We start from the raw sequence: 9533 nt of genomic DNA, 5'->3' as shown, positions 1-9533 counted from the left end.
TCGACTTTCGTCTACATCCACGGGGTAATGAGTGATTGTTTGTATTAAATTTTGGTGGTTACAAAGATATCAAATGCTTCCCAAAGTAATAGAGAGAACTCAAGTTGAAGTAAGTACTTAAGTTATAAACATTAAAGAGGTATAAGCTTAAGACTAGATCTTCTTCTCCTAGGTATTGAATGCCCTTGATTTGTTGGTGAAGCTTGGTATTTATAACCCCTTCTTCTCCAGGTATATCTTTGTTGTCTTTGGATCCATCGTTCCTTGATATAACTTTCATACAAATGGTACCTTCGTTCACCGCGTGCTCTCTCCAGTCGGACCTTGCCACCTCAGCTGACCCACGTTCCTTCGGGAACTTCCCAGGCTCAGTACAGATTGTACCTTCGTTCACCGCTAACCTTTGCCAGTCAGACTCTGTCACATCATCTCTCTCCACGTGCTTTGATTAAGCGTGTAGATAAGAGATTTGTGCATTTAATGCTGATTAGATATGTCATCCACCTATGTCCCTTCGCCAAATGTCTCTCTCTAGACTAGGCTTTACTTTTCTATCTTGGTCGTCGAGGTATCCCTTCTTCGGATAAGATAAAGTAGATCTGCGAAGGTATCTTCTGCTACTCAGATTTCTCTGTATAACGAGGGTTATACAGTTATCTTGCATGCGACCACTGAAACCGCGACACGTGCTCCATAGAATATTGATATTCACACCGAGGATGTCTGTAAAGAAAATGTTAAAATGCTTATTCGTCATTGGAGGACCGACTACCCCGACATCATTACTTATTTGCTCAAAGATGTGTTGGAACCTAATAAACTAATAAAGAAAGGTTCGTATCTTGTTTCACAAACCTTTGGGTGGATTTTCTTAGTGGAAAGTGACACCTTAGTTCAAGGATGCATTCGGGAACTTGGTGCAAGTTCCAACACAGTTTGGTTTTGGCTACTTTTATTGGATTTTGACTACCATAATTAGGTAAGCAATTAGCCGACTTAGCCACAGTTTGATTTTGTAATATAGGTTTAGTTTGTTTCTTGGCGTTTCCCTCTCTGGGAAACCCAACCCCAGAATATTTTCTTTTGTTTTTTTACTTTCATCTATGTTGTTTGATTTTTCCTAAGCTCTTTTACTTTATTCATCACAGGAATAGATGTTGAATCATGGAGGTCTGTCTTTGAATATGTGGATATTATTATTGCAAATTTTACTTCGCCATGGATGGTGACAGTCTGATTGGGGTGATGTTAGGTTTACTAGCAGATTAATGTAAGCGAGGAAAATAAGTCAAGATCAATAGCTAATGCAGACTTATGCAAACCCATATGTCTTCAATCCCATCATCACCAGTGGATAAATACAGTATAGGGTTACAATCTGATCACAGGTTATATGAGCTTTAAGACATATGAGTCTCCATGAATCTGCCATTTGTTCATCAACTACTTCCTGTGATTCTCACCTAAGTATGGGTAGTCTTCTAATAAACTTTGATTTATGTTGTCGCGGCAGTTTTTTTTTTTTTTGTCTGATTTTGCATCATTTCAGAGCATATGGAATATGGATTATTTATGTGAATGATTTTTCCATCACTTGGGTTTTTATTTGTGTGTTTGTCTGTCACAAGAGAGGCTACCATCCGGATTCACAGCTTGGATCAGGCTAGACTTTCATGGAATGTATGATGGTTAATTTGCAACAGGGTGCAAGGTGAGATTTACAGCTTCTCCACCGCTTGGTTCTATAGGTGAGATTTACAACTTCTCCACTGCTTCAATACCGTGGACTCATGCTAAACTTATGTCAGTCCATATGTCTCTAAGCCCATCCGCAGCGGATTAATGTAGTGCACACTTGCAATTTGATGACATTGTTGATTTAAATTCGTTCACTTGGATACAACTGAGATCGCGGAAAAACTCAAGGAAGCAAAGATAACAAAAGATTAGCTATAATCAAAAACTGACAATCCACTATTGCCTTTCCAAATTTGGGATATTCATGAGTTCATTTTTGTACTAAGTTTTAATAGTATATTACCATCATCTTTCAGATTATTTGAATCCCATGAAGCTTGCCTTTTCACATACGGGATACAAGACAGAGAATTTGAATACGAATTTGTGTTGCAGTTTCCTTCCTTTAGGTGTTGGGCCAAAGTATTCATGAGTGGCCCAAGTATTTACCAGTAGATGCATCCAAGTTCCATGAGTTTTTAGATCCCTTATGGCTTCTACCTTCCATGAACTCTATTATGAAATTTGTACGACGTCGTCGGATTGAAAACATAGACCGACAGATTTTACGGCAAGACATATGGGTAAAATAAATGGAACTTGGACCAACATTTTTTTGATGGTCACAAGTTATAGATTATTCCCGAATCGTTCTTTTTTTGAGAAAGGAATTCATGGCATGAAATGGTCTATTATGTAACTTTGCTTCTTTGATTGGTGACAGGATACAAATGCATCTGCCAACAACTGCTGAACCCATCGTCATGTCCTGAAGTATTGCGCCTGTTTGCTGTGTCTGCTGGGTTTGGACTACAATTGAAGAAATCCAGAACTATTTTTTCGTGATGACAATGCGGTAATGCACCTGCTCATCTACATTTTTTTGCTGTTCCCTTTCAATCCTTCTTTCTTTTGGAAGTTCCTATGCACTTTTTCTCTAATTACTCTTTCACTTGCAGTGTTTCTGATCAGTTGCAAAGCATCTGATCTCAAGCATGTGGAAATAGCTTAGTCCCAATATATTTAAGTGTATACTCATTAGTGAGTGAGTTGCACAGCTTTTGCTAAGATGTTGAGCCTTATTTGGATAAGACAGGGTCCAGATTATTAACATTTGCTTGACTACAAGCTCTTTCAAGGGGGTTGAATCAACTTTCAGGAGGTCCACACTCTGCTTTGTAAATGGTGGAAGGATGTCTATTTGGGACTTTGTTTCCGAAGATGACTGCTTACATGTTAATAAGTAAGCTGAAGGTAAAAATCTTCTGCTCGATAGCCCTTTATGCCTGTGAACCATTTGCGCACAAGTGTCATTATCCTAAACCCAATATATTAAATCCCACTTACATTAAGAAATGGTATTTGCTATCTTAGATCAAATGGTGGAGCGCGTGGTTCTTAACCATGTAATTGTGGGTTCGACTCCCACGGATGGCACAATTAACTTAGTTGAGAAGGCTAAAACCTTACCTGCTTCCTATGAAAATATTAGCTATGCAAGACACTTGCATCTGACTCCCAAGAATGACACAGATAACTTAGTTGAGCAGGCTAAAACCTTACCTGCTTCGATGACAATATTAGCTTTGCAATACACATGCATAAATTTAAAGCATGTCATATATCATTGTGGTACCCGTAGCAAAAGAACGCCAACAATCCTAGAATTAGCCAACATGAGGTCTGTGCATCTATTTTTTAGTAATGAATTGGTAATAATATAATCCCAGCCCAACTCTTTCATGTTGCACTTAGCAAGGTAGTCAAAGCTAAACAAACAACACCACTTGCAACAAGTTGTCGCGAAAGATAATTTAAATGGGAAAAATTAGTAATTTTAGCCCTTTCCTGAATTTCTATAGTGAGGTCGCTTCTGTAGAATACATATACCAATAATTCTTTGTGTTCTGTCCTCAAGTGGTAATAAGGTCATTGTATAGGTTAACAAGGTCATGGCTTTTGAGACAGTTAAACAGTTGAAAATACCGGTCTAAGATAAATATCTCCTGCAGACTTTATATTAAGTACATACTCAACATAAGTATATTTCCCAACAAAATTCAAAACTCAGGTGCCATAATTTATGTTGCCGTGTAGCATATAAAATGACATACATGATTGCTTTATCCTACCGACTTGATTCGGGGTTCATTTCGGCCACTCATGGTTTAGATGGAAAAGCGATCCAAGTACAACAAGCATCAGGCGTGCTTTGAAGTATATTTATTAGAGGAAATAACCGATATTTTATTAATGTTAAGCATGCATAGAGTTGAAAATAAGAAAGCTCGTAGGCTGACTTCAGCTTTCCGTTGCCACTTAGGACAGTGATTTCTTACCGTTAGGTAATGAGTGGAAGATCGTCCAGATCTGTTCACTGCTTTGTAGGAATTTAAATTTATGCTCTTGACGAGGTTAGTTGCAGTACATTGTTCATGTACTACTTTAAATGAGATAGTGTAGATGGGTATGGATGCTTTGGGTGGGATGAATAAAAAAGAGAAATTCCAAGGTGTTCCGAGCTAGGAATCTAGAATATAATCATGGTAGGGGTTTGCAAAATAGGGAAGACTTGATATGAAATGAATAGATTAAATTTATCAGAGAGTATGTTGCTTATTGATGAAATAATACTCATTCTATCGATTCTTAGGTACTATATGATATGAGATCCATAGAAGGCCTTCTGGTTCCAAAAATATATTTGATCTTAGTAGTTTAAGCTTGATGTTACTACATTCACATTCTTCTTTACGGAGTGTGCGAAGAGCAGATGTAAATAGGGTTGTAGGAGGGGCCAAACTGAAACTCAACGTGTTATTAGAACTGCAAGTCATGGCGCAGATAGATATCAGAATTTTGTTACAAAAAAAAATAAAATGAAAACTTAATTAGCATGACAAATGTATAAGTTGTGAGTCATAAATATTATCTGAACTATTAATAATTACTTAGATTTGGGACTACCAACATGAGATTATACGAATTATTAATAATCGCTTCAAGAATTTATTTAGGTATTGTTCTACCCTCAAAAATTTTATTGGATGTTATTTTCTACATCTCCCGGTTCACCGTTGTTGAATGATTTTATGTTATAGGTGATGATTGGGTTGGACTCATTAGGAGATCTTAGTGAAAAACCTTTGAAAAATGAAGATGGTCTACTACTCTTTAAGTCATGGTGGTATTATGTATCCAATTTTCTTTTGTGTATAGGTATGATTCATTCTTTGGTTGGTACAAACAAAGTGGATTAGAGTCATGGTGATAGTTGCTCCAACAAATTAACTGTTTAAATATAACGCTATCCCATGCCCTTTCATGTTCAAATACGGAGGATTGATATTCAGAAACCTAGGGAATTTTTTCCTAAAGTGATCCAGTTTCTAATGAAATATTTGGATTGAATAGGGATTGAAAAAACCCATGAAAAGTGAATTGAACTACAACGGCAATAGTGAGCACATGCAACCAACCAAGCACATGAAAAATGAATTGGAGCAGCAAATTTAGAGTTGTGAGAAACGGTGTTACGGTTAAACTATTATTGTAAAATTTAGTTACCGACCAACAATTGATTATAATTACATTGATATTATTGTTAACATTTGGGTTGGTATTTTAAAAGTCATATGGTTGATCTTGCTTTTGATATAAGTTTTTATCTGCTCATATGGTTCATTATCTCAAAGGTTTTCGATGGTGATCCTACTGACACAACAGTGAGATAGACTTCTCTATGTTAAGAATTCTACTAAACACGAGTAACTTGCTACTTCAATTTTGTTAATTGTTTTATGTGAGAAATCTTTTTTGAGCCACCGTGTCTATGCATTGTTTCTCTAACAGCTCCAATGATCGTGATAATCTGATAATTGTGTACAACAAAGGAAAGGTACATGATTCTTCCGTTTCAGTTTCGTTATCAATTTTGTAGCGATTGACCATTCTTTTTTGTCCTTGATGAACAATCCACTTATTGTTTTTGGTCGTTTTCAAACTGAATTAAGATTCACTTAAGCGTGCCAAGCCCCAAAGCACATGAAATATGAGCTGGAGAAAGCACGAATCTGTTAAAATTTCACCTTCTCCTCCAATGTTTGATCTTTGACTCAATTACAAAATTTTATTCATGTGTAGATATGTTATGGTGGGCATTTCAACAAAGTACTAGAAACATGTATTACGCAGTCGACCATACAATATGTTCCTTTTTTATTTTTCTACGGTAAAAATAATTGGTAACCTAAAAAAAAAAGTTTGAGATTCAGATGCTGGACAATTTACAAAGCTTAATTAACCTAATTTTTATTTTATTTTATGGTTTTCATTTTCTGGACACTCAAATGAATATTTTCCTGTTTTTAAAGTGAGAAAACTTTTTCAAGAATTTCTGCTAGACATACTTTCGAGATCTATTGAAGTTGAATGGTAGGCATAACACGTTTTAATCATCACCCATATATCTTTCTAATGATGATTGTGAAACTGAATTGGCCGAAAATCGAGGATGAACATCTATGATATGAATATGCTTCCGATCGCCCCAATCCGTGTTTTAAGTTGAAAACATATCTTTTTATGAAATAATCTAGGAAGAAACTTTTTCGGGTCATCTTGCATATGTGTACACGAGTAAATTCCAAAACATCGGTTACCTTAAATTCCAAAACATCTGTTACCTTATATTATTTTTTCTTTCTTTCAAAGTCTTGAATAATCTAAAAAAATCTGAATGGTGGAACAGATTCACAAATTTATTTGTGCTAAATTTTTGATGAAAAAGCTAATCCAACTTTTTTCTCAAATGCTAAGAAAATGTATCGTCCAATGTCCACGTGGTTGTACAAACCGAATCTCCCTATATAGAAAAAGAAAAATGCACTAGGTTAACTAAAGGTTGTTGTATGTTCTCGGATGAAGTTGGATATCCAATTTATTGTCAGCATAATGAATGACGGAATTGTATGTAACTAATTGTATGTAATTGAAGTAAGACAAACCACGCAAGTATTGTCACTTCCAACCCAATCAATCATAAATTTTTAATTGTCACATTAACATGTATGTTATTAGTATTATTATGACATTTATTGAAAAACATTGACGCAAGAGTTATATGATGATTAAAATAAAAATATGCATGAGGGGATCTTGATCTTTGTCATATGTTGAATGTCAAGAGTTATCAAGAAAACATATTATCAACAACCAGATGTCAAGAATTAGATCATCTAACAAGTAATTGTATTGTTGACGAATACACATGGGACATAGTTGTTGTTCAGGGATCCAAGATCATACTGAGTTACTTAGAATATAATACTAATTTGGTATTATAAGGTTTCACTTTTCATAGGTCCCTTGCATGTTCTAAGTTGTTAGATAAAAAATATCTGACACGATCAATATAAGTCACATTGTAATTTAACTGTTACGTTCACCTAATGGGTGGATGATGTTCACGTTTATTCAATGGACATTATTCAATTATCCTGGGATCAGCGAATAAGAAAGCAACAAAGGATTATCATTAGCGATATACATAGATAACAAATCATGGACTGTATCAATGGTGATACCTAGATAACAAAAGCATACTGATGATATTTGAAAGTGTTTCCACATAACATACCAAGTTAAAAATCTTGTGTAAAATGTCGAAGACTACACGACGCATGACACTAATCAAAAATATTACAGAGCCAATTGGTAAAAGGGAATCAAAAGGTTGAATCTCTATGCCTCAAAGGGAAATTTTATAATTGTTAACTATAAATATGTTTTGTGGTTTAACAGGTTCACCAAAGTGAAGAATCGAGCTAACCTGAACACAAATTTAATTTCGTAGATATCAAAAGTGCATCGAAATAATTGACCGACACCACATCCATCTTAGTATGAACCAAAATACCTTTTAATATTCCATGCGCCGTACATAAGTGTTGATGGTGCTTTTTAGTTCGGGGTCAAAATCGTAAAACCCTATATTTAGCGTTGTGATCCTGCAAAGGAATAAAGGACACTTGAAAGTAACGAGTGCTCAAACCTCTTTATTTACGCATGTATTGAACAAACTCAGTATATGTATATGAAATTCATTCAGAATGGTCTGCATAGTAGCAATCCCAAATATTCTGTGAATTCTATTTTTATGCCAGCATTATTAACTAATGCGTGACTCGCTTGGTATTTTCCATGCTATGTTCTCAATCGAACTATCAATACTGACATGACATGACGATCAATGCTCACTCTCAGCAGAGTGGCATGAATCTCCCAAAGTGCTAGTATTGGGATCTGCGCAAAAATACTCATACAGGCTACATCTCTCTGACAAAGAGATCAACGCGTTCACATACTTTTAATTAAAGTTAGCGTGATCAAACACATATTTATTCTTAAAGAAAATCTAGACTGTCAATATCAGTCTCAAAAAACAATCATGGCCACACAACTTGGCCGCACGATTTAACAAGCATAGCTAACTCCTAACAAAATTAGGCAATCAACGCAGTGACCACCGGCGGGCCCACTAGTGCCCTAGCCGATCGAGTCCCATTCCTGCGGTCACAAAGTTCTTTGAACGCCGATCCCAAACATGGGCGATCACGCTGTACAAGAATAGCTTGAACGAGTTAAGACCGTAAAAAACGGTCTCAAAAGCTATCATACCCGTCCAACTTCGCCGGCCTAGTTGGACGGCTTAGATCGCACTCCAAACGATCAAGGAAGTACCAATGCGTTCGCCACCAGCCCAATATTATCCCCTACCAATCGACTTGCTCATAGGAAGTTAATAGCACACCAAATCGTTCGATTGAACTAGGGTGGACGCGGATGCTTTGAAGCCCTAATTGGCGTTTGCGGCAACGCATTACTGCCGCAAATCAATCACGGCCGTCCATCTTCGCCAGCATAGTTGGACGGCCTAGATTCAATTTCAGGAAACCAACGAGATGCTAACGCGTTCACCGTCGACCCAACTCCATCGTTGGTCGATCGGCTTGCTCATAGCAAGCTTGGAACGCATAGAATCGTTCAGCCAAAGTAGGGTGAACGCGCAACTTTGAAACCCTAATTGGCGTTTGCGGCTGTATGTCACTGCCGCAAATCGATCATGACCATCCATGTTCGCCAGCCTATTTGAATGGCTTAGATATAATTCTAGATGGTCCAGAAGATATCAATGTGCACACCAGCGATCCACCTTCACACATGGTCGATCGACCTGTTCGACCTAAGTCTCAATGCCTCGAAACGCACGCCAAAGAGGGGTGGGCCACACGGCTTTCAAACCCTGAATTACATCAGCGACAACATATAACTACCGCAATTCATCTCGTCCACCCAACTTTGCTAGCCTGGTGGACGACATAGATTTATTTCTAGCAAACCAACAAACTAGCATAACATTCATCGTCCATCCCTTCTCCACGAGCAGCGATCGGCCAAGTAATGGTGTGTCCCTAGAATCACCAAACGATCACCCAAAGATGGTCGATCATTTTGCCTCCTTTAAGACGCTTATCCGCGACTTATTCAATCAAGCTCAAAAACAACGATGCTTCACACACATCGATTAATTTGAGTTGCTTTACATCATCGAATACATACATATTTTGGCCTCATAAACAACTTAGTTGTTTCACCTAATAGTATCATGTGCTATTCTCCGTGGCAGGTCCCACGACTTGACCCACTCATTCGAGACATCAAACATGTCACAAACTGGGGGATGCTCACTAGGGTATTGGTCTGGCGGTTTACAGCATGCGGCGTGCAACGCGCCC

The 9533-nt window shown here is 37.3% G+C and overlaps 1 long non-coding RNA gene across 3 annotated transcripts; it reads left to right on the top strand.

Annotated features, from left to right (window-relative positions):
* Positions 1 to 906: 906 nt before the first annotated feature.
* Positions 907 to 5302, top strand: LOC113327611. Of its 3 annotated transcripts, none has more exons than XR_003349062.1 (4): positions 907 to 979; positions 1149 to 1467; positions 1629 to 1748; positions 2462 to 5302. It is a non-coding gene; the product is annotated as an uncharacterized LOC113327611 (long non-coding RNA). The 3 variants fall into 3 exon arrangements; XR_003349063.1 differs by lacking the exon at positions 907 to 979 and having other exon boundaries at positions 1068 to 1467; positions 2462 to 2593; positions 2697 to 5302; XR_003349061.1 differs by lacking the exon at positions 907 to 979 and having other exon boundaries at positions 1068 to 1467.
* The last annotated feature ends 4231 nt before the right edge of the window (positions 5303 to 9533 follow it).

Source organism: Papaver somniferum, unplaced genomic scaffold, assembly GCF_003573695.1.
Source record: "Papaver somniferum cultivar HN1 unplaced genomic scaffold, ASM357369v1 unplaced-scaffold_104, whole genome shotgun sequence".
In the NCBI taxonomy this organism is placed as follows: Eukaryota; Viridiplantae; Streptophyta; class Magnoliopsida; order Ranunculales; family Papaveraceae; genus Papaver; species Papaver somniferum.
This window is presented reverse-complemented; position numbering and strand designations above follow the sequence as displayed.